Source organism: Balearica regulorum, chromosome W (assembly GCF_011004875.1).
Source record: "Balearica regulorum gibbericeps isolate bBalReg1 chromosome W, bBalReg1.pri, whole genome shotgun sequence".
Taxonomy (NCBI): Eukaryota; Metazoa; Chordata; class Aves; order Gruiformes; family Gruidae; genus Balearica; species Balearica regulorum.
Window position 1 is genome coordinate 2,458,475 of NC_046219.1, and position 25,863 is coordinate 2,484,337.

General features: G+C 44.2%; 1 long non-coding RNA gene across 1 annotated transcript in view; it reads left to right on the forward strand.

Moving 5' to 3' along the window:
- The first annotated feature begins 15,571 nt into the window (after nucleotides 1-15,571).
- LOC142599265 (uncharacterized) overlaps nucleotides 15,572-25,863 on the forward strand; it is a 451,049-nt gene continuing 440,757 nt past the window's right edge. Inside the window, exons 1-2 of the long non-coding RNA XR_012832895.1 lie at nucleotides 15,572-15,589; nucleotides 21,440-21,542. This is a non-coding gene — a long non-coding RNA (uncharacterized LOC142599265). The remainder of the gene's footprint in view (nucleotides 15,590-21,439; nucleotides 21,543-25,863) is intronic.

The window sequence follows — 25,863 nt, forward strand, 5'->3', positions numbered from 1 at the left end:
TAGTAGTGTGTGTGTGTTAAGTAGTAATTGGCCAAATCATGTTGTATCTGAATGCTTGAAAGGTATAAGAACCATGTGTAAAACCACATTCAGGATGCCCCAATTTGAATGGGACACCACACGCACATGAACAAAGAATTGCTCTTGCAATTGTATACTTTGTGTCCTAGCCTCTCTCCTTGGTTGGCATGGGACAGTTGTGAAATTTTCGTGACAGTTTGGCAACCCAGGTGGGACTTAGCTGCCTCGCCTGATTCAACATCTCACTACCACCTGGACCCTGACAATCTCCACTGCTGGCCTGTGAGTTTACCTCAAGATACTCAGGCACAGGGGTAGTGGAGCATGGATCTTGTTTGGGAGTAAGGAGGTGATTTTTTTCTAATAATAAGAGGAGAAATGTCATGGTTTTCAGCTAGGATAGAGTTAATTTTCACAAGAAGCTGGAAGGAGACACAGCCAGGATAGCGGACCCAAACTAGCCAAAAGGATATTCAGTATCATGAAAGTATGACGTCATGCTCAGTTTACAAGGGGGGAGCTGGCTGGGGAGGAGGAGTCACTGCTGAGATACAGGCTGGGAATCCAGTTCCGAGCGTGAGGAAATTGCACTGTATCACTCGCTTTCTTTATTCTGTAATACGTATTGTTGTTTTTATTTTCCTCTTCCTTTGCTGTCCCAGTAAACTGTCCTTATCCCAATCCATGAGTCTTACCTTTTTCTTCAGATTCTCCTCCCCATCCCACGGGGGGGGGGGAAGGTGTGAGTGAGCAGCCGCACGGTGCTTAGCTGCCGGCTGGGACTAAACCATGACAGTCCTTTTTGGTGCCCAACATGGGACACAAAGGCTTGAGGTAACAACAGATCTGACCAGAGCATGTTAAAACAAATTTGTTATATGCATTTATTATATTAGATAAACAGTCGCAGGTCATAATGGTGTTTTGTTCACGTGGTTGTGGCATGTAAACCCTTACCTGCTGTATGTATTTCCTGTGGTGCTGTTTATCGCCTCTGGGAGAGGGATCAGGATTCTCATTTCGCTGTATTGTGTAATATCAATTTATGACATGATAACATCACTGGTCATGAGGTTAAGCTGGTATTTGTATGTGACATATTGCTGTCATGTCTGTAACTTGGACAACATCTCTCGGAATTTATTAATAATCAATCACACCCAATCTATGGGGAAGACGGGGGGGATAATTTCTCCTGCTCTTTCACCTCCTCTTTTTCCTTCAGGGTAGTTACAGCAGCTTTTGAGAATTTTGAATACCCTTGGGATATTCAAGCCAACATGGTCCAATTGCTATGTCTCCTGAATGTGTTTCAAGTCTTGTTTAGGGTTACAAAAAATTGTTTTAAGAATACCACCCAGAGATCTGTCCTGAGGCTGGATAGTCATGGGTGGCATGGTATGTGGGAGAATATGGGCAGGTATCTAAAGAACTTCTCACCTCCAATGGTTTGAACTTCACTCCCGAACAACTAGAACTCCCTGTCCCTGAGTGAGCCGCAAGATATGCGAAAAGATTTCAGCTGCCATCCAGGCGAGCACATCGTTTCCTGGCTGCTCCAATGCTGGGATAACGGGCCAGTAGCTTGGAAGTAGATGGTAGAGAAGCCAAGCAGCTGGGATCTCTGTCTAGGGAAGGGGGCATTGACAAGTCAATTAGAAAAAACAAACAAGCCCTCAGCCTCTGGAGGTGACTCCTGTCAAGCGTGAAGGAAAGGTATGCCTTCAGTGAAGATGTATGTCATCCAGGCAAGTGGACCACCATGGAGAGAGGTATCCAGTACCTGAGGGAATTAGCCTTGCAGGAGATGGTTTATTATTGATATCTTGAATTGAATTTAAAAGTTAATCATGATTCTGTAGCTAAGAAGTTACAGATAGTTTTTCATAGTTTCATAGTTAAGAGTGTTACAGATAGTTGCTAGGTACTGATAAGGACAACTATTGTATAGTCCTACCTGTAAAAATATAGAAGCTTAGCTATAAGAAAACTTATATTAACTAGAAAGCTGCTTAAGGCCTAGAACTGTTTTAAAGACTATAATCGTGGGAAAGGGGTTTCTAATCAAGGTAATAGGTAATGAAGCTAACCGACCATGGCAATGTACAATGCTGCTACGTTCCTTGTACAGTCCCTACCCAAACGGACAATAGGCCCCGGAATATTAATCTTATGAAGTAAGTTGTAATGGACAAGTGTATCCACAGCAAGGATACTGCGCATGCCTGCAAGAAGAGGGTCATCCAGCGAACACGGGTGCGAGACCACTGACGACCACCAGAGACCCCTGAGGACCACCGACTCAAATCACTGAGCATGTGTGACGGGGAGGAGAATATGGAAATGGATTCCAAGAAATGATTATCATAGGACTGCCTTTTCTCGGAAAAATAATGAATATGTATATTTTGATTCTATATAACCTATGTGTTGGTGATCACCTGGCATGCACGTTTGGTGGAGCTATTTCCCCCGTGCATCCAGCGCTGCAATAAAGCATACCTAGGGTAACTCACGTTTGGTAGATTTTTCTTTAACACTACCCCTGCGTTAGTTAATGTTTATCCAAACAATGTATTAATTAAGATGTGATTGTCAAGAAGTAGAAGCGTAACTGATGAATTATTAGTTTGATCATCAGACCCTGAAGAACCATTTGGAAGTGCCAGAAGTACTGGGAAACTAGGGGAAATGTAATTCTGGCAGGGGGATTTGCAACCACCGACCCATGGACCACCTGCCCCAATTATACCACCTACTCAAAAGATAAAGGCAGAGAAAAGAACTGAGCATGTGTTCTAGTTTACATACTAGGCGAAGAAATCTGAACCAATCATTGTAACTGGGAGTGTACTACCTTGTAACATTTCTGTATAAATATGACAAGAGAAGCAGTGTTAGGTGTGCTTAATTTGTGGAAATCCACCAAGCACCCAGGCCTGAATAAAAAGCAATATCTCTCCTGTGTGTGTGAGAATTGGCTTATTGCACACTGGGCAACAAATCCGCTTTTTGGACAACATTATGACCCGGACAAAGGGTACCGATGGGCTTTTGGCATAGCTGCCTTAGAGATGGAGAAAGTTGAACAGCTCTCTATCTTGCCTAGTTTCTCGGAGGACCCTTCTGTTGTGGAGTTGCTGAGGGTCGAAGAAATACAGGTGCCAATTGCTTCCACAACAGTGCACCTGTGACACTGGAGTGTCATGGTTTAATCCAGCCAACAGCTAAAACAACCACAGAGCCATTTGCTCGCCTCCCCACCCCCTCCCAGTGGGATGGGGGAGAGAACTGAAAATGAAAAGAAGGTAAAACTCATGGGTTGAGATAAAGAGAGTTTAATAGGACAGAAAAGGAAGATTACAACAATAATAATAATAAAATTATGAAGTGCACAATTTCTTACCACCCAAAGTAGATGATCCGCAAGACCCCCAGCTGTCCCACCTCCCAGCCCACCCCCCAGCTATTTACAGAACATGACGTTATATGGTAGGGAATATCCCTTTGGTCAGTTTGGGTCAGCTGTCCTGGCTGTGTCCCCTGCCAGCTTCTTGGGTGGCCCCCGCCTTCTCGCTGGCAGGCCAGTATGAGAAGCTGAAAAGTCCTTGACTGCTTAGCAACAACTAAAATATTAGTGTGTTATCAACATTATTCTCATCCTAAATCCAAAACACAGCACTATCTTCTACTACTCTCTTCTATAACTCTACTTTCTTCTTTAACTCTATCCTTGCCAAAACCAGGGCACTGAGACTCCCTGATTCCCATCCATAAGCTAATTCATCAACTGGAGAGTCAGGGAGTGATCAGCAGAACCTGCTCACCCTTTAACAGTCCCATATGGCCAGTGCGGAAGTCCAATGGAGAGTGGAGGCTGACGGTAGACTATCGTGGCCTGAATGAAGTCACACTGCTCCTGAGTGCTGCTGTGCCAGATATGCTGGAACTTCAACATGAACTGGAGTCAAAGGCAGCCAAGTGGTATGCCACAACGGATATCGCTAATGCATTTTTTCTCCATCCCTTTGGCAGCAGAGTGCAGGCCACAGTTTGCCTTCACTTGGAGGGGTGTCCAGTACACCTGGAATTGACTGCCCCAGGGGTGAAAACACAGCCCCACCATTTGCCATGGACTGATCCAGACTGCCCTGGAAAAGGGTGAAGCCCCTGAACACCTGCAATACATTGATGACATCATTGTATGGGGCAACACAGCAGAAGCTCTTTCTGAGAAAGGGAAGAACATAGTCCAAATCCTGCTAAAAGCTGGTTTCATCATAAAACGAAGTAAGGTCAAGGGACCTGCATTAGGAGATCCCATTTTTAGCAATAACATGTCAAGATGGGTGTCGTCAGATCCCAATGGATGTGATCAACAAAATAGCAGCTATGTCTCCACCGACTAGCAAAAAGGGGACACAAGCTTTCTTAGGCCTTGTGGGTTTTTGGAGGATGCATATTCCAAATTACAGTCTGTCTGTAAGCCCTCTCTATCAGGTGACCCAGTGTCTTGTAAAAGGGTATGAGTCTGATGCGTGGCTCAGGGGGGCCCTGCTGTTGAGTCACGAGGTTCAGACAGGGCCCCTTTGCTTTCTAAACTTCTCAGAGAGGAGCCTAGGTGCAGCTAGGTCCCGTCTTAGTCCTAGACTTGGTCAACGGTTTATATCTAAAGGATTATGTGTGTAGCCGCTTATCAGAGTCAATGTTTACCTGTCAGAGCCCTCTCAAGGACTTTCACTGAGACAGTTTTGCATAAGTTAAAAAGTTAGGTAATTTAGTTTGAAAAGTTAAACTTAAAAAGTTAGGAGACAGATATAAAAACTTCGGAATTGCCGCTGATAAATACACTTACTGCAAAAATCGAGCTCAAGTTAATAGTTCAGCACTTTGTTAACGATACTTTCCCAGGGAAACATCTGACACAGTTGGAGGCGCAAGTCTTACCAAAGAGGCATCCCTGCTTGGGGAGGAGAGAGGTCCAGGCCCATCGACCCGTACGGATAGTTGGAGTTCTCATCCTCAAAATAGAGGATTCTAGATGCCAAATTTATACTTTTGGCGAGGTGGGACTAAGTCAAGTATCATACGTCGATTGACTCTTCACAAGGCTTGTTGTGTTGTTGATCAAGAGAGGAGCAGTGGAGAACAAAGTTGTTCGGTACAGAGGCACGGGGGTCTGTTTAGCTTTACCGAAGTAACGTGGGGCTGTAAAGCCTCCCCCTCACCCCAGGTGTCACTCAGTTGATTCGAGTGGTGGACCATCAGGTGCCACATTTATCAAGATGAGCAAGTTGTTCATCCCTTGCCTTTGTCCAGGTCCGGTGCTTATGGGTGCAAGATAAGCACATTGCTCAATATGTGCTCTCACTCAAGTTGGACCCCGCTACTTTCTGCTGACTCACAGTGACCCTGTATTCGCCACCAACAAGCCTGGACAAGTCCGGCGCCCCACAGCTGGAAGGAGAATGATTTCAAATGGGGCCCTGAGCAACAACAAGCCTTTGAACAAATTAAACAGGAAATAGTTCATGCAGTAGCCCTTAGGCCAGTCCAGGCAGGACCACATGTAAAAAAATGTGCTCTACACCACAGCTGGGGAGAATGGCCCTACCTGCAGTCTCTGGCAGAAAGCACCAGGGGAGAGTTGAGGTGGATCCCTACGATACTGGAGTCAGGGATACAGAGGGTCTGAGGCCCACTACACTCTGACTGAAAAAGAGACATTGACAGCCTATGAAGGGGTTTGAGCTGCTTCAGAAGTGATTGGCACTGAAGCACAGCTCCTCCTGGCACCCCGACTGCCAGTGCTGGGCTGGATGTTCAAAGGGAGGATCCCCTCTACACATCATGCAACTGATGCTATGTGGAGTAATTGGGTGGCACTGATCACACAGCGGGCTCAAATAGGAAACGCCAATCGCCCAGGAATTCTGGAAGTGATCACAGACTGGCCAGAAGGCAAAGATTTTGGAATGGTGCCAGAGGAGGAGGTGACACACGCTGACATACCACAGGCAGTTAAAGCCTCTGTGGTATGGAGGACGATGGCCGAAATATAAATATGGGGAGGCCTGGCAGATTGATTATCATACTCCCATAAACCTGCAAAACAAGTTCCCTGTGCTTACAACAGTGGAAGCAACCATCAGATGGCTGGAAACATATCCTGTGCCCCGTGTCACTGCCCAGAACACTGTCCTGGGTCTTGAAAAGCAAGTCCTGTGGCAACATGGCACCCCAGAAAGAAAGAGTCAGACAACGGGACTCGTTTCCAAAAAAAACCCCTCATAGACACCTGGGCCAAAGAGCATGGCATTGAGTGGGTGTATCACATCCCCTACCATGCACCAGCCTCTGGGACAATTGAACGATACATTGGACTGCTAAAAACTACCCTAAGAGCAATGGGTGGTGGGACCCTCAAGCACTGGGACACACATTTAGCAAAGGCCACCTGGTTAGTTAACACTAGGGGATCTACCAATTGAGCTGGCCCTGCCCAATCAAAACTTCCACATACTGTAGAAGGGGATAAAGTTCCTGTAGTGCGCATGAAAAATATGTTAGGGAAGACAATCTGGGTTAGCCCTGCCTTGGGCAAAGGCAAACCCATCCGTGGGATTGCTTTTGCTCAGGGACCAGAGTGCACTTGGTGGGTGATGCGGAAGGATGGGGCAATTTGATGTGTACCCCAAGGGGATTTGATTTTGGGTGAGAATAGCCAATGATTTAAATTTTATGATGTTATTGCTGTTATTGTGTATTGATGTTATTGCAATCATATGTATGATGGATGATTGCTATATGCCATAGTAATAGTATTACAGTAAGAATTATCCAGTTTAATGAAGAATGAACTTTGATGAAACCAGAACTGGCTTCAGCAATGAGTGCCCAGCATCTTCCTTGAGATTGACATCTTCAACCTGCATACCGTGAGCATGGACTGTGCCAGATGATACATCAGCTACAAGCTCCGGATGAAGTATGCAACCATCCACCATCACACACTGTCTCCCCTGCCCTGAAAACTGTTATGACAGATGGAGCCCAAAGTCATGGACTAAAGGAACTCAGTGGACATTTTTGTGGACATTTATGAAAATTTTACAGACATTTCACAGCAGTGGTCCATTGACTAAGGGAATGATATCTGTGTGTATATATAAAAGGACAGAAAAAGTGGTGGTGATTAATTGCAATGTATTGGAAAGTGTGGGACCTGGGCATGACATAGATGGTCTAGAATAAGGGGTGGATACTGTCCTCGTTTTGACAGGGATAGAGCTAATTTTCTTCCTAGCAGCTGATGTAGTGCTGTGTTTTGGATTTAGGATGAGAATAATGTTGATAACACACTGATGTGTTTAGTTGTTGCCAAGCAGTCAAGGACTTTTCAGCTTCTTGTACTGGCCTGCCAACGAGAAGGTGGGAGGCGCTCAAGAACCTGGGAGGGGATACAGTCAGGACAGGTGACCCAAACTGACCAAAGGGATATTCCCTACCATATAACGTCATGTTCTGTAAATAGCTGGGGGGTGGGCTGGGAGGTGGGACAGCTGAGGGTCTTGCTGAACATCTACTTCAGGTGGTGAGAAATTGTGCTGTTCATCACTTGTTTTATTATTATTATTATCATCATCATCAATCATTGTCATCATCATCATCTTCCTTTTCTGTCCTATTAAACTGTCTTTATCTCAACCCACAAGTTTTACTTTTTTTTCGTGTTTGATTCTCTCCCCCATGCCATTGGGAGTGGTGTGGGGGGTTGGTGAGCGAACAGCTGTGTTGTCATTTTAGCTGCCCACCAGGTTAAACCACAACACCTCTGTTCTGCTTGATGGCTGGCTTGCCTGAGATGTAACATACACACAGCCCTTCTCTCCCTGTTCACTGATGGGTCCTGTTGCATCGTGGGAAAGCATCGGAGGCGGAAGGCCGCTGTATGGAGTCCTACACGATGAGTTGCAGAAGCTGCTGAAGGAGAAGGTGACTCGATCCAGCTGGCTCTAGATATTGCTGAAAGAGAAGAGTGGCCGATGCTCTACCTCTGTATTGACTCATGGATGGTGGCCAATGTCCTGTGGGGGTGGCTACAGCAATGGAAGCAGAGCAACTGGCAGCGCAGAGACAAACCCATCTGGGCTGCCCCATTGTGGCAAGATATTCCTGCTCGAGTAGAGAAGCTGGTTGTAAAAGTATGTTACGTGGATGCCCACATACCCAAGAGTCATGCCACTGAGGAACATCAAAACAACCAGCAGGTGGATGTCCTGGTTTCAGCTGGGTTAGAGTTAATTTTCTTCATAGTAGCTTGTATGGGGCTATGTTTTGGATTTGTGCTGGAAACAGTGTTGATTCCACAGGGATGTTTTTGTTTTTCTTGAGCGGTGCTTACACAGAGCCAAGGCCTTTTCTGCTTCTTACACTGCCCTGGCAGCAAGTAGGCTGGAGGTGCTTAAGAAGCTGGGAGGGAACACAGCTGGGACAGTTGATCCAAACTGACCAAAGGGATATCCCATACCATATGATGTCATGCTCAGCATATAAGGGGCTGGGGGAAGAGGAAGGAGGGGGAGGGTGACGTTCAGAGTGATGGCATTTGTCTTCCCAATTAACCATTACGCATGACGGAGCCCTGCTTTCCTGGAGATGGCTGAACACCTGCCTGCCCATGGGAAGTAGTGAATGAGTTCCTTGTTTTGTTTTGCTTGCGTGCATGGCTTTTGCTTTACTTATTAAACTGTCTTTATGTCAATCCATGAGTTTTTCTCACTTTCACTCTTCTGATTCTCTCCCCCATCCCACCAGAGGGGAGTAAGTGAGCACCTGCATGGTGCTTAGTTGCCAGTTGTGGCTAAACCACGAGGGTACATCACATAGATGCCCAAGTACCCAAGAGTCGGGCCACTGAGGAACATCAAAACAACCAGCAGGTGGGTCAGGCTGCTATGATTGAAGTGGCTCAGGTGTATTTGGACTGGCAGTGTAAGGGCGAATTATTTATAGCTTGCTGTGAGCATGACACCTCAAACCATCAAGAAAGGTATGCAATATATCGATGGGCCCGTGATCGAGGGGTGGACTTAACCATGAGTCCTATTGCACAGGTCATCCATGAATGTAGAAGAGTTACAAAACATTCCTTTCTAATTTCAAACTGGAACTTCCCAGAGCAACTCACTGGTGATATCAAGGAAGAGAATGATTTAAGGAAGACTTTGTAAATATAATTTTATAAATAGAAGCCTACATAAGAAACTTTCTAATGCAGCTTAGGCAACATATTAGCTTCACAGTGTCATGCATTCATTTATTGTATTACATTGTCTTATATTGCAGGGAGAGTAGTTATAGCCTGATAGTTTGTTAACATATTACCTGTTGAATTAAAAATATATTGTGGAAAATACTAGTGCTCATCTTGTGTGGCAGCAAATTCACCCTATAATGTATTGTTTTCATATGAACAGTCACACATTGTATTTCAGCTGAACTTCTGAAGGCAGATAAATGGGGAGAGTTATTAATATCTTGATAAATATTTAAGCTAGAATAGTTCAAGAATAGTGTAATGAGGAAACTCAGTCCCTTGCTCTTTTCTTACTCAGTGAACCTTTGCAATTTGTAATGCTGCCAGCATGGGATCATTATAACAGTGCTACCCAAGGGTTTCTAATTCTGCAGGGGGCACAAACAATATTATTTGCACTTTGACATGTTCTGTTTCATATGCATACTGCACATTATACATTCTAGACCGAACCATGCAATTTCCAAAGCCCTTATGAAAGTTAGCATTTCCATTCAAAGGTAAAATGTGTCAGAAACACTGCAGTGTAGTTAAAAACAGTAAAAATGTGTATGGCTTCCTGGTGTGAAATAGAGAAAAATCCAACTAAAGATATGTTAAGAGTAATTTAAAATTTTAACACAGTCCTATTAATTTTGGTTTAGTGTAGCAATAATCTATAGGAGAAATACGGCTTTACTAGCTAGTTAAAGATTATGTAACCTGGCTGCAAGAATCTTTAATAGCATAAAATATTATTGTATCTTTTGAAAAATATCTTGCTACTGAGTATGGGAAACAAAAGGATACATATACATATTCAAAGTTACCAAAAGGGCACTGTTTTTTCTATCTGCTACTTGTTATGAGATATGCCATTCTGCCCACCAGTTAGTCCCTGCCTCTAAAGAGGTGCAATAGACTTGTATGTATTAAGGTACATCACAAGCTAGTGGATATTGTTTTATTGTCCAGAAATGTGTTTAGTCAGCAAGCAGATCTAGCATTCCCTTTTTGAAAGTGAGCTTTTTTTGATACCTTCTTAGCAATTCCACCTTCTCATGGCTCTTTTGCTTGATGAGACATGAAATTTAGCTTCAGGAGATTTGACCCCCAAAACATAAAATGCATGACTCCATACTATTTTCTTTTTTATGCAGCTGCATGCCTCAAAGATGACTGTTGACATTCATTTAGTCTACGTTCTTCAAACCAAGGAAAGAAGTAACATAAGTTGTAGTGAAAGTGTGAAAAATGGTGCAATGCCATATTTACAGTGTATTGTTTGCCTGCCATGCTTGGGTATGTAGGATTATGTGTGTTCCAGAAAGCACTCTTCAGTTTCACCCTGGGACTTGCTTCCAGATTTACATTAGCATAGGTTGGTACAAGGTATGGTATTGAAACTGATTTTGTGTATTCTCAAAGGGCAATTTAGATGTGAATTTTACTTATTATGTGGTATACACTACCTTTCACTCACTGGGCTTTTAAATAAATGAAAAAAAGCATATTGTCACTCCACAGAAATATTTAAGGATGATATCTACTTTGGTATTAATATCATCAAAGAATTTTTAAAAACTTTAGTAAGCCTTCTGTCACCTTTGCCAAGCAGGGCAAATTTGTACAGTGAAAACTTTACTCATGATGACTGTGACAAATACATTCATTGAAATACAAAGATGGCATCCACTGCATCTAATGTTGAAAAAAAGTTTGTGCCAAACATATTGGAGAAATTGTTTCAGACTTAAGTAGTAGGAATAGATATCCTCAGTTATGTTCTCTTAGGGTCACTAAGATCTGTTATGATGTCACGAGGAAATGCCATTTGAAAAAATTAAGGCTATCATCTGGATGATGCTCTAACTTGTTGTGGTTTAGCCCCAGTCGCAGCTGAGCACCATGCAGCTGCTCACTCATCCCTCCCCCCCCAGTGGGATGGAGAGGTGAATGGGAAGACAAAGGCGAACCTGGTGGGTTGGGATAAGGACAGTTTACTGGGCCAGCAAAGGGAGAGGAAAATAACAACAGCAGTACATAGAATACATACAACTGGTGATACACAATGCAGTTTCTCACCTGAGGACCATACAACTCAGACCCATCCAGAAACCAGACTGTCCCCAAGCCGCATGTCCTGGAGCCACACCGCCTCTCCCCAACTAGCCCCTCCTTTTATGCTGAGCATGACATCATATGGTAGGGAATATCCCCTTTGGCTAGTTTGGGTCACCTGTCCTGCCTGTGTCCCCTCCCACCTCCTGGTGAAAATTAACTCTATTCTAGCCGAACCCAGGACATTGTCCACCCCTTATTCTATACCATCTATATCATACCCAGATCCTGCACTTCCCAATTAATCACCACCATTTTCCCTGTCTTTGAGATATATCTATATATACACACACACACAGACATCATTCCCTTAGTCTATAGGCAATCCCTCTATGGTGTCCATTGAGTTCATTTAGTCTGTGACTTTGGGCTCCATCTGTCATAACAGTCTCTCAGGGCAGGAGTGATGATGTGTGCTGTTGGATTGTTGCATGCTGCATCTGGAACTCGTGGCTGGTGTATCTGGCATGGGCCATGCTTGCAGTCTGCAGACTGAAGATGTTGATTTCAAGGAAGTTGCTGGGCAACTGAGGCCAGTTCTCGTTCCATCATCGTGGCACTCATCCTTCATTAATTTTGGTGATTTTTTACCGTAATACCGTTGATACAGCATATAGTAATTGTGGCAATGATAACGTACAATGACAGGGTTATTTAGTAATTAACATTAAGCAATTTAACTTATTGGCTCTTCTCACGTAAAATCAGATCCCCTTGAGGTACACATTGGACTTCACCATCCTTCCGCATCATCCACCAAGTGCACCCAGGTCCTTGAGCAAAAGCAATCCCACGGATGGGTTTGCTTTTGTCTGAAGCAGGGATAACCCAGACTGTCTTCCCCAAAATATTCTTCATGCGCACTACGGGGACTTTATCCCCTTCTACAGTACATGGAAGTTTTGATAGGGCAGGGCCAGCTTGATAGACCCTCTAGAGTTAACTAACCAGGTGGCCTTTGCTAAATGTGTGTCCCAATGTTTGGGGGTCCCACCTGTCACAGAACCTCACAAATCAGGACAGGCCAGTTAACAAACTAAAAAAAATGAGATTTATTTTACAAGATGGAAGGAAAAAAATCAAACTAAGTTTTATTCTAACTGAAACTGCTCTGAGGCTCCAACAGACATTAACAATCCACAGGTTCAGGATGTCAGTTGGGATGTTAGTACTACACTGCTGACTTAAGAGCTCCTAAGGTTTATGGTTGATGTCCCTGTCATGGTTTTACCTCAGCCGGCAGCTGAGCACCACGCAGCCGCTCGCTCACATCCCCTGCAGTGGGATGGGGAAGAGAATTGGAAAAGTTAAAGTGAGAAAACTCGTGGGTTGAGATAAAGACAGTTTAATAGGAAAAGCAAAAGCCACGCGCACAAGCAAAGCAAAGCAAGGAATTCATTCACCACTTCCCATGGGCAGGCAGGTGTTCAGCCATCTCCAGGAAAGCAGGGCTCTGTCACGCGTAACGGTTACTTGGGAAGACAAACGCCATCACTCCGAACGCCACCGCCGCCCCCCCCTCTCTTCCCCCAAGCTCCTTATAAACTGAGCATGACGTCATATAGTATGGAATATCCCTTTGGTCAGTTTGGGTCACCTGTCCTGTCTGTGTCCCCTCCCAACTTCTTGTCCACCCCCAGCCATCCCGCTGGCAGGGCAGTGCAAGAAGCAGAAAAGGCCTTGGCCCCGTGTAAGCACTGCTCAACAATAGGTCCATAGAACAAAAACATCTCTATATTATCAATGCTGTCTCCAGCACAAATCCAAAACATATCCCCACACTAGCTACTATGAAGAAAATCAATCCTCTCAGCTGAAACGAGGACAGACCCAAAATGCGCAAAATCACTCACCCATGTTAGATGAGGTCTCTCAGTCTGTAGAGATGAACCGTAGGTGGCGTCCCAACCCACAGGGAGAGCCTCTGACCGCAGACCCGCTGCTCTGAGGGAGACCGACTCAAGATGGCTCTCTCGCGGGGCTCCATTTATACCCAATTCGAATCTGACCTGTGGTCATGTATGGTCACGTAGGTCTCCAATTGGCCAAAGACCTCAGCTGAAACCAGGACAGAGGAGTATCACCATATACCTAACCTTTTTTTGCATCTCTTTTATTTTCTTTTATATACGCTGTTGGGTACTGCTAGAGACAGGGAAATGGGAAATCTTTGGCCTTGCCCAGTAAGGCAATTCATGCTTTACAATGTGTTGCTCCCTGCTGTCTGTTACCCTTTGCCACTTTGCATATATATAATAAGTGGGAGCTGCTTGAATAGTTGCATGTTTCACTCACTAGTGGTGCAAACTGTGTGCTGAGCCAGGCACTCCTTGTGCCTTGCCCCAGTAAAATGATATGCCAGACCCCTTCATGGTGCTCTTGCCTGCCTCCACTTTCCCTGGTTGTTTCCAGAGGATGGCAGGGCATAGGGTTCAGGTGACATAGTAGCAAGAAGAGAACATGCAGATCCCAAGTGAAAGCCTTTTACTTGTCTGTGGAAGTCAAGCAGTGTTTCAAGAGCAGAAGATAACATGTGGTCCTGCTGTTCTGTTGCTGAATACTGTGTTTAGTATTGCCCCTTCATAGGGCTGCTCTTGGGGACAAAGAGGTGGCAAAACAGGAACTCTTTTTATGGGATTCTTGGCTAAATTGATTTGAGTACAAATCGTAATCCTTCCCTAATCTTCTATGATGTATACTAAAGCACTAGGTAGTTTGACTGAGTTTGTGGATTTCAGAGTAAGATTCTCTGTTTTTTTAGATACAGCTTTTATTTTAATAATATTTTGACATAAGACACAATAAATGACTTTGAAGTGTATGCATTAAAAATAATGTTTTGACGTGGTTTAGCCCCAGCCGGCAGCTGAGCACCACTTGGCCACTCACTCACCCCTCCCCCAGCGGGATGGGGAGGAGAATGGGAAAAACAATGGCAAAGCCTCGTGGGTTGGGATAAGGTCAGTTTACTGGGACAGCAAGGGAGAGGGAAACAACAACAGCAGTACTGATAAGAGAATGTTCACAATGGGTGATAACAGAAAGCAATTTACCAATCCGATGACCAAACAGCTCAGCCCATCCCAGAGCCGCATTGAACCCACCCCTGCCCGACTAGCCCCCTTTTATGATCAGCATGATGTCACATGGTATGGAATAGCCCCCTGGCCAGCTAGGCTCACCTGTTCTGGATCCTTGTGAAAATTAACTCTCCTAGCCAGAACCAGGACAGTTAGTAGAAGAAACAGGTGATAAGCTAGAATTCAGCTAGCTGTTGTTCAGATTAGTTAACTTCGAAAATATTAAGTTCCAGTGTATTTAAAAAAAATAAATATGACATTGCCCATTGAAGGCTGAAGTGTACTTTAGTACATAATTACATGTGTAATTTGTAATTTTGATGCAAACCAAACACTCCCATTGTGTGTGTTTGTATGGTAACATGCAAATAGAATGCTCTGAAATGCCCCTACTCTGTTTTGAATTGATTCATATGATTGTGTTATTAACTGCACATAATACGGAAAGAGCTATTCTTTTTATTGTTGTAGAGTGAAATATCAAGCAGAGCTACTGTATCAGTCTAAAAATTTAGTCTGTGCATCACCAGTGTCTGAATGTAAAAATGCTGTATTTAAAGAAAAACAGGGTCATATACCTTAGGAATTAGAAGCCCCAGCTTAGAATGGGGCCATTCTTACCAGATATGGTATGAAACAGGACCCTCCCTAACAAATCCTACCATCTAGAGTCATGCTTTCAAGCAGCATAAACAAAATATGTACTGCTTGCTTAGCTTATAATTCTTTACTTAACAGGACATGCATCCTTTATTTTGAATAAAGGATGTGTCCTGGGTTTTGGCTGGGATTGAGTTAATTTTCACAAGAAGGTGGGAAGGGACACAGCCAGGATAGCTGACCCAAAATAGACAAAGGGATATTCAATACCATATGACATCATGCTCAGTATGTAAGGGGGTGCTGGCTGGGGAGGTGGGATCGCTCCTCAGGGACAGGCTGGGACTCAGTTCCCAGGGGGTGAGCAAATTGCATTGTGTATCACCTGCTTTGTATATTCTAAGTACTGTTATTGTTATTTTCCTCTACTTTTGCTGTCCTATTAAAGCATCCTTATCCCAACCCACAAGTTTTACCTTTTTCTTCTGATTCTCCTCCCCATCCCACTGATGGGAGGAGGAGTGAGCGATCAGCTGCGTGATGCTTAGCTGCTGACTGGGGCTAAACCACAACAATCAGAGATAAAATCCAAGATGTTCTGTATCTCAGTACCGTCGCTACAAAACTATAATACATTATGCCTCCTTCATCTGCCTTTAGGAACATTGTCACATAGAATTGTAAGACCATAATTTTCTAATGGGAATGAAAGTGATGGATTATAATGGGGAAATCGTCATTACCCTTGTGTTTTCATAGCATATTGTAATGTCCTACTTGGATGTCATTGTTTTCAGTGTGACTAGTGTAAAGTGCAAAATCTTTGAGGTAAATGTCCTACTTTCTGTCACAATCTGTACTGTTGGGTAATTTTTGTGATTTTAATCTTATGTAAATGGCAATGGAATAGGATCTTCTGCCCTGGGCTCTGACTGGAGGTTGATTTTTTAGAGGAGGACTAATTTAATTTTGAATGTGCAGCTTTGTTTAACTGAGATTGTCTCCTGGTAGTAGAGCTAAATCAGCAAGAGAACATGAGGTGGCAATTACCTCAATGAAAGAGAGACTACCAGTCTTTTAGTCCCATGTGTCTGATTATTTGAAAACTGGTGCTTCTGAGTTTGAATATAAGTTTTCTTTTTGGATCTTTGAACCATCATTCTTCAGACTTCCCTACTTGTAGAGAATCAATTAAGTGTTCAGTTGTAAATCTTGAATTTCCACTCAGACAAAATGATAGATCTCTACTCATCTGCTGTTTCCAAAAATCTAATACTTTTTACTGTGTTCATTATTAATGGTATGAAACTTCATGGGAAGTTCAGATTGGACATTAGGAAAAGATTCTTCACTGAGAGGGTTGTCGGTCACTGGAACAGGCTCCCCAGGGAAGTGGTCACGGCACCAAGCCTGTCAGTTTAAGGAGCATCTGGTCCCTTCCAAGTCAAGATATTCTATGATTCTATGATTACTAACAGCTGATTTTCCTAGTCTTTGTTATATGTGATTTCAGCAATCACTGAGTTAGTTGTTCCAGTGATAGTGGAGGTTCACAGGAAATGTCATGTTTTTGTTTCAATTGCAAGTATATTTATTAAACTAGAAAAGCCATCATTCTGTCCCTAATTTTGTATATTTACTTCCCTGTCTGAAGTATAATGTTACCTTCTGCTTTGCCATTCAATTTATTTTTGTGTAGCAATTGCTTGCCCATCTTATTTTCACTGGAACTTTTTATTAAAATCTTACTCCTAAATTGTCACTGCTTATATATATGATTACTGTTGGTTTAATGAGTAATTAAAATGAGTCTCTCTGCCATAAGAAGTAGCATACTTTTATATATATTCCAGAAAACAGTACAAAAGAATTCAGCCTATTCTGGTCTTGGCAAAACTGTCTGAAATATGTCTATGTGAATTTAAGTTACATAGGAGAAGCAAATTTTGGATGACTTGATATAGAATCAATGATGACTTGCATAGAATGTTCTAATGGACTCCTAATTATTTTTAATATAGAATTTTACTTGGCTTTTTTTTTTCTTCATCAAAATTTCTCACATTTGTTATGTCTCTCTTTTATTTAGCAGAAGAAATCAGGAAGTTCTAGTGTCAGTCAGTCCCCCCGCCTGGAGCACCTCCTCCCTCTCCTTCTTCACTGACCTTGGTGTCTGCAAACTTATTTTTCTCATATATGCTCACTCTCTCTGGCTGCAAAATGCTACTCCTAGTTATTTTTTCCTTCTTAAATATGTTATTAAGGAGGAGCTACTACCGTCACTGATTGGCTTGGACTTGGCCAGTGGTGAGTCCATCTTGGAGCTGGCTGGCATTGGCTCTATCAGACATAGAGGAAGCTTCTAGCAGCTTCTCGCAGAAGCCACCCCTGTAACCCTCCCACTACCAAAACCTTGCCATGCAAATCAAATACACTCATACAAGCTACTATGAATAAAATTAACTCTATCCCAACAAAATCCAGTACAGATTTGAAAATACATTTTCTTATGGTAGTCATGCATAAACTGATAGCTGTAGTTGGTGATCACTGTTCTGTACGTATTCTGTACTTGAAGATATCCCATTGTATTTGGTTTGCATGGCAAGGTTTTGCAGCCAGGGAGAGAAGTGAGAATATGTGAGAGGAACCACTTTGCAGACACTAAGGTCAATGAAGAAGGAGGGGGAGGAGGTGCTCCAGGCACCAGAGCAGAGATTCCCATGCAGCCCCTGGTGAAGACCATAGTGAGGCAGGCTGTCTCCCTGCAGCCCATGGAGGATGATGAGGAGCAGAGATTCCACCTGCAGCCCATGGAGGACCCCACGCCAGAGCAGGTGGAGGCACCTGAAGGAGGCTGTGACCCTGTGGAAAGCCTGCGCTGGAGCAAGCTCCTGGCAGGACTTATGACCCTGTGGGTGATCCACACTGGAGCAGTCTCTTCCCAAAGGACTGCACCCCATGGAGGGGACCCACGCTGGAGCAGTTCATGAAAAACTGTAACCTGTGGGAAGGACTCACATTGGAGAAGTTCGTGGAGGACTGTCTCCCATGGGACGGACCCCCACGCTGGAGCAGGGGAAGAGTGTGAAGAGTCCTCTCCCCGAAGAGGATGGAGCGCCAGACATAACATGTGATGAACTGACTGCAACCCCCATTCCCCATCCTACTGTGCCCCTTGCGGGGGGGTAGTTAGAGAAATCAGGAGTGAAGTTAAGCCTGGGAAGAAGGGAGGCATGGGGGGAAGGTGTTTTTAAGATTTGGTTTTATTTCTCATTACTTAACTCTAATTTGATTGGTAATAAATTAAATTAATATTCCCAAGTTGAGTCTGTTTTGCCCATGACGATAATTGGGGAATGATCTTTCTCCATCCTTATCTCAACCCATGACCCTTCCATTATATTTTCTCTTCCCCTGTCCAGTTGAGGAGGGGAGAGACAGAGCGGCTTTGGTGGACACCTGGCATCCAGCCAAGGTCAACCCACCACACCCATCATTTGAAAGATCTTATCAGCAAGAGATGTTTCTGCTTTTGAATGGTATTTTTCACTTTCTTAATCAAATATTTTGTAAAATAATACTCCTCTAGACACATTTATGTTACCCAAGTATTTATTTTCCTTTCTCCTTGATGAAGGAGGACACAAGGATATAATTTTTATTTTTTTTAATGGTTTGGGTTGGAAGGGACCTTAAAGATCATCTAGTTCCAAACACCCTGCCATGGGCAGGGACACCCTTCACTAAACCAGGTTGCCCAAAGGCCCATCCAACCTGGCCTTGAACACTTCCAGGGAGGGGGGCGTCCACAACTTCTCTGGGCGACCTGTGCCAGTGTCTCACCACCCTCACAGTAAAGAATTTTTTCCTAATATCTAATCTAAATCTACCCTCTTTTAGTTTAAACCCATTGCCCCTTGTCCTATCACTACTTGCCCTTGTAAACAGCCCCTCTGCACAGAGTTCTTGTAGGCTCCCTTCAGGTAGTGGAAGGCCGGAATTTGGTCTCCCTGGAGCCTTCTCTTCTCCAGGCTGAACGACCCCAACTCTCTCAGCCTGTCCTCAGAGGAGAGGTGCTCCAGCCCTCTGATCAGCTTCGTGGCCCTCCTCTGGACTCGCTCCAACAGTTTGATGTCTTTCTTGTACTGGGGACCCCAGAGCTGGATGCAGTACTCCAGGTGGGGTCTCACCAGAGCAGAATAGAGGGGCAGAATCACCTCCCTCGACTTGGTGGCCATGCTGGTTTTGATGCAGCCCAGGATATGTCTGGCTTTCTGGGCTGCAAGCGCATATCTCTGGCTCATGTTGAGCTTTTCATCAACCAACACCCCCAAGTGCTTCTCCTCGGGGCTGCTCTGAATCCATTCTCCACTCAGCCTATAGTCGTGCTTGGGATTGCGCTGACCCATGTGCAGGACCTGGCACTTGGCCTTGTTGAACTTCATGCATTTCACACGGACCCACCTCTCAAGCATCCGTCTCTGGATGGCATCCCTTCCCTCCAGAGTGTCGACCGCACCACACATCTGAGGGTGCACTCGATCCCATTGTCCATGTCGCCGACAAAGATGTTGAACAGCGCCAGTCCCAGTACCCACCCCTGAGGAACACCACTCGTCCCTGTTCTCCACTTGGACATTGAGCCATTGACCACAACTCTTTAAGTGCAACCATCCAGCCAATTCCTTATCCACTGTCCCGTCCCACTCAGGGGGTGAGGGTGAGGTTAACTTTTTAATTCTCTGCGCGGTAATGAGAAGTAACTAGAATTACTTTAGAGGTTCAAACCAACTATAAATTTACTTAAAATTCAGTGGAACTACAAAAGATAGAGGCTTGGCAAAGGTCATAACAATGCTCAAAATTTAGCAGAACTATGAAAGGTAAGCGTTTAGCAAAACGTGTGACGATATTACCCTAATGTGCCGAAAATTAGGTTACAAAGAGAGTGATAGAGAGGAAAAGAAAGAGAGAAAGAAAAGAGAGAGAGAGAGAGAGAGAGAGAAAAGATATCACCACCCTTGGATCCAGCGATGTTCTCTGCTCGTAGTTGTAGTCTTCAGGTGGTGGGCGCACGCCGAAAACTTATGTTTCCACTTTTTATAACCCGATGTGCCCGCCCCATAGGCGGGGGTCTGTCATCACTGAGCAGGCGCAGTATGTGCTCAGGAATGTTCAGAAACGTTCTAGAAATCAGTCGGTGGGTTGTGGGGGTCCGGGGGACTCACTGCCCCCCCCCCTTCAGGGCTGACCAAGCGAGTGGTGATCTGACACAGGCACATGGTGCACAGAGTACAGATGGTCATTGTTTACGTGTTTTAGGAATAGAGGAGTGGTCTCACAAGATGTTATCCTGCCTCCGCAGGCTCCGTCCTTGTTCAACACTCCCTGGTCATCATCAGCCCATCCCTGTCCATGTCAAGACGGGTGTTTGCGACATTCACTTGTTATCAGAGCTTCACATCCACCGAGTGGTCCATCCATTGAATCCATGTCTCTCCGATTTAGAGACAAGGATGTTGTGTGGGACACTGTCAAATGCCTTGCACAAGGCCAGGTAGATGACGTCTGCCACTCTTCCCTTATCCACCAATAAGGCTGTAACCCCATCATAGAAGGCCACCAAATTTGTCAGGCAGGATTTGCCCTTAGTGAAGCCGTGTTGGCTGTCACCAATCACCTCCTTGTTTTCCATGTGCCTGAGCATAGTCTCCAGGAGGGTCTGCTCTATGACCTAGCCAGGCACAGAGGTGAGACTGACTGGCCTGTAATTCCCTGGGTCTTCCTTTTTTCCCTTTTTTAAAAGGAGGGTTATGTTTCCCCTTTCCCCACATTCTGTTGTCCCTTTCAATGTTTTTTTTCTATCACTAAAGACATACAAAATTTGTGTTGCTTTTCTCTGTTTCCTTCAGTTTGTCAGTGTGTTTCTGATGCTAGTTAAGCTGAATGAAGTAGTCCATATGTAGTTCCATTTACTCTTAAGTGTAATGTTTCTGCATTTTAGTGTTCTGCTGCATATTCCATGAAACCTCACATCTATTTTCCTGACTGTCCTGGTTCTGGCTAAGATAGAGTTAATTTTCACAAGGAGCCAGGACAGGTGAGCCAAGCTGGCCAGGGGGCTATTCAATACCATGTGACATCATGCTCACCATAAAAGGGGGCTAATATGGGAGGGTGGTGTGGCTCTGGGATGGTCATCTGATTGGTAAATTGTTTTCTCTTATCACCCATGTTGAATATTTAGTTATCAGTACTGTTGTTGTTTCCCTCTCCCTTGCTGTCCCAGTAAACTGTCCTTATCCCAACCCTCGAGGCTTTTGCCTTTGTTTATCCTATTCTCCTCCCCATCCCACCAGGGGAGGGGTGAGCGAGCAGCCACGTGGTGCTCAGCTGCCGGCTGGGGCTAAACCACGTCAGTCTTTTTTGGTGCCCAATGTGGGGCAGGAAGGGTTGTGATAACAACAGATCTGACCCAAGTGTGTTAAAACAAAGTTGTGATAAGCATTTATAATGTTATTGAAACAGTCGCTGGTCACAATGATGTTCTGTTTGGTCCCATGGCTCTGGTTTGTAAACCCGTGTTTACTCTATGTAATCCCTGCGGCACTGTTTATCACCTCTGGGAGAGGGGTTCATGTTCTCATATATGTGTGATATCGAGTTATTATATCGTCGATGGTCATGAGTCTGAGCTGGTACTTGTATGTAGCATTTCTGTCATGCCCGTACCTTGGTCAACATCTCTCAGAATTGATTAATAACTGCACCCAATCTATGAGGAAGACAAGGGGGGGATACCTTCTCCCACTCTTTCACCTCCCCTTTTCCCTTTTGGCTGGTTACAACAATTTTTGAGAATTTTGAATACCCTTGGAATGTTCAGGCCAGTATATTCCTATTGCTAGGTCTCCTGCATGCTTTCCAAGTCCTGTTCAGGGGTAGCAAAAATTGTTTCAAGAATACCACCCAGGGATCTTCCCCAAGGCTGAATAGTCAGGGCTGGCATGGCATGTGGGAGAGTATGGGCAGGTATCTAGAGACCTTTTCACCCCCAATGGTTTGGAGCTTCACCCCCGAACAACTGCAAGACCCTGATAAAGTGGTAGAATATTTGAAAGGAAAATGCTGTGGGGATTCGAAGGAGACACAACTTACTGCACTGTGCTGGGCCCTCGCCATGATCTGTTGAACACTGCTTGATAGTAGAAAGTACCGTCCAGGGGGAGAGGGAGAACAGACCCACAGGCACTGCGGATACCCAAACCCCCGCAACAGGCACTGTAGCCGAGCCAAAAGACCAACCCATACCAGTATCAGTCGCCCCTATACACAAAAAGAAATAGACAAGGAAATCGGTTCGCTTAGTGAAGGATGATGATGAACCTGGACCATCACGAGAACAAGAAGAAGAGCCAGAACCAGAAGTGATTACTCGATCCCTGTCCCTGAGGGAGCTGCGAGATATGAGAAAAGATTTCAGCCGCCTTCCAGGGGAGCACATCATTACCTGGCTGCTCCGCTGGTGGGATAATGGGGCCAGTAGCCTGGAACTGGAGGGCAGGGAGGCCAAGCAGCTGGGATCCCTCTCTAGGGAAGGGGGCATAGACAAGGCAATTGGGAAGAAGGCACAGGCCCTCAGCCTCTGGAGGCGACTCCTGTCAAGTGTGAGGGAAAGAAATCCCTTCAGCGAAGATGTTGTATGTCGGCCAGGCAAGTGGACCACCATGGAGAGAGGTATTCAATATCTGAGGGAACTAGCTGCGCGGGAGATGGTTTATTATGACCCGGACAACGCGCAGTTACCCACAGACCCTGACAAAGTCCAACGTACCTGACCCATGTGGTGAAAATTTGTGCGAAGTGCACCATCATCATACACCAACTCATTGGCAGTAATGGACTGGAAAAGTGAAGAGGCACCCACAGTGGATGAAGTGGCTGGCTGACTCCGGCAATATGAAGAGACCCTTTCTTCCTCCCTTGTTTCAGCTCTGGAGAAGCTGTCCCAGGAGGTCCAGCAACTCAAAGGGGATGTGTGCTACTCCCCACATGTACAGACGTGTATTTCAGCTGTTAGGAGTATAGTGTACCTCTGCTCCAGAGAGGGGATATAGAGCATACACACCACAAGGTGTCCTGTGGTTTTACCTGTGCGACCATGGACAGAATATGAGGAAATGGGATGGAAAACTTACCTCAAACCTACAGGCATGAGTACGTGAGCTGCAAGGCAAAACAGTTGTAAAAAGGGATTCTTCCAGGAAAAATGCTGCTCCAGTTTCCAGTGGGCAGTTCTCCAGACTGAGTGGAAGGTCTGGTCGCAATTATGGTCCTCTTGAAGGGACTTCTAAGTCCTTTTCGCAAGAAGTGAGTAGCGAATATGATGAGCAGGACTAGAGGGGCTCTGCCTCCAGCCAGGTGGAGGAGAGGGACAACAGGGTTTATTGGACTGTGTGGATCTGATGGCCTGGCACGTCAGACCCACAGGAGTACAAAGCCCTAGTGGACACTGGTGCACATTGTACTTTAATGCCATCAAGCTATGAAGGGGTGGAACCCATCTCTATTTCTGGAGTGACAGGGGGGGATCCCAATAGTTGGCTCTGTTGGAGGCTGAAGTGAGTCTAACTGGGAATGAGTGGCAAAAGCACCCCATTGTGACTGGGCCAGAGGCTCCGTGCATCCTGGGCATAGACTACCTCCAGAGAGGGTATTTCAAAGACCCAAAAGGCTACCGGTGGGCTTTTTTCTTATGTTTTCTTTGTATTATAAGGATATTTTTCATATTAAATGCCCAAGATAAAATTTTCAATGATGTTATTAAAGATGAGAATTGGAGGGTAGTGTCATGGGTAAAATAATTAATCAAGTAATGTAATTGCTAGGAATTGCTTTATATTAGGTTATGAAAACCTGGGTTACATATTTTCTCTAGTATCTGATGCTTTTTCCTGTATATGTGACATTCCAAACCAGTTTAACAATGAAGATTACGTATTATAAATGTATTTACCTCTTTCTGTCTAATATTGTATCTTAATCAATAGCTATTTCGATTTAACCTTTTTACTTCCCACTTGGCCATGTTATGGATTTATGCATGCCAGCCACCATAACAGGGTCCAACCCCAGGATCCCACTGAAAAATGTAAAGTCCAAGTGAAGGAGTCCAGTTCCTCTTTTATTAGTTCTCAGGTTACAGCTTGAGCTGGGTGCCTCCAGAGGGGGACCCCTACCCCAGATTGGGCCCCTCAATTATACCCATACCACCCAGCACCCAATCCCCAATCCAATCACTTAATTCTGCTCAGTGGTCTCTTGATTTCTTATCGGTTTTCACTGTCACTGGGCTGGCCGCCTTCTGAAGTTACCTCATTCTCTTGGAACTGTTTCCTTGGTCCTTATCGTCTTCATTCTGCTTGCATCTGCCAGATTCAGCTAGTTCTGTGTTAGCAGCATTAGTTTTATCAAAATGTTTACTTTCAGTCATCTCTTGCCGGTTATAGCTACTAGTGCTAAGCTACTGTCCTGGTTTCAGGTGAGATAGAGTTAATTTTTAATAAATAATAACTTATGGCTTTTCTGTTTGGGTTGCCTGTATTTCTGAGTTTAAAAATACAGGAACTTACTGTGGAATGAATGCTTTAATTGCTTAATGCCTGGCTAATATGTTGGTAGTTTAATTGTCCTGTGAATGTATCCTATAATGTGAATACTCCAAAGAGTGAGAATTTACCTGTCTGGTTTCCTTTTTGTTTTACCATGTATCTGAATTGCCAATTTTTGTGTGTTAAGTTTATTCCTATGTTCTTTATTGTTTTACTCTTATGGCAAGGCAGCCATTATTTACTCACTGCTTTTGCTCTGTCTTCTTATAGGGGTTTTACTTGGCCATGTGTGTGTTGTGTGGTAGAAGAAAGTGCCACAACTCTAGTCTATTTTCTATTTTCTATCTTCTATCTGTACTGCTTTTGTATTCTCTATGTTAATGGCATCTAAAGAGTTGAATGGACATTCTTGATGTGCCCAGTTTCTGGAAGACTGAATTCTAAATCAATAATTTAAAGATATTTAACTGAAATAGATGTTCTGGCTTCTTTCCAATGCTCATTGCTCTTTTTGTTTCAGAACAAACTATCACAAGCCTTTCTTTTGCTTTTGATGTGATGTTCTGGTTGACTGTTATCTTGTATCAGGGTGTCTTCAGTAAGCATGTGCCTTGTACAGTACCCAGTTGGATAAATGGAGTGAAAAGTTAAGAGAAGATTTAAGTAATGCTATGATCATCAGGAATATTTGCTGGTTGCTGATGGACAGCCTCTTCCATGTATCCATTAACTGCTGTGGTCTGCAAACCAGGAGGTCATTGCTACCATTAAGAGGTAGCAATGAAGAGGGAAAACTGAACTACTCTATTTTATGTTCAGAAGGTACTTTACCAGTACTGATGTATTTTCTTTGACAATCTTTTAAATTGTTGTTGTCAGTTCAACAGCCAACAGGAAAGTCAATCTCTAGCTCATTGTGCAATCATAACTATTAATAGAAGGCACTAACATTTGAACACAGTTGGATCCAGCTATCTTTATTTGATCTTTGGGTTCTTATATGGTAATTATATTGATATCAAATGAAGTTTTGCTGCTTTTTATGTAATAGATATTTCCCATTGCTCTCAATGAACTCTTAATGAACAAAATTTTTTTTTTGTTGCTGGCTGCTGTAGCTTAGTGAACT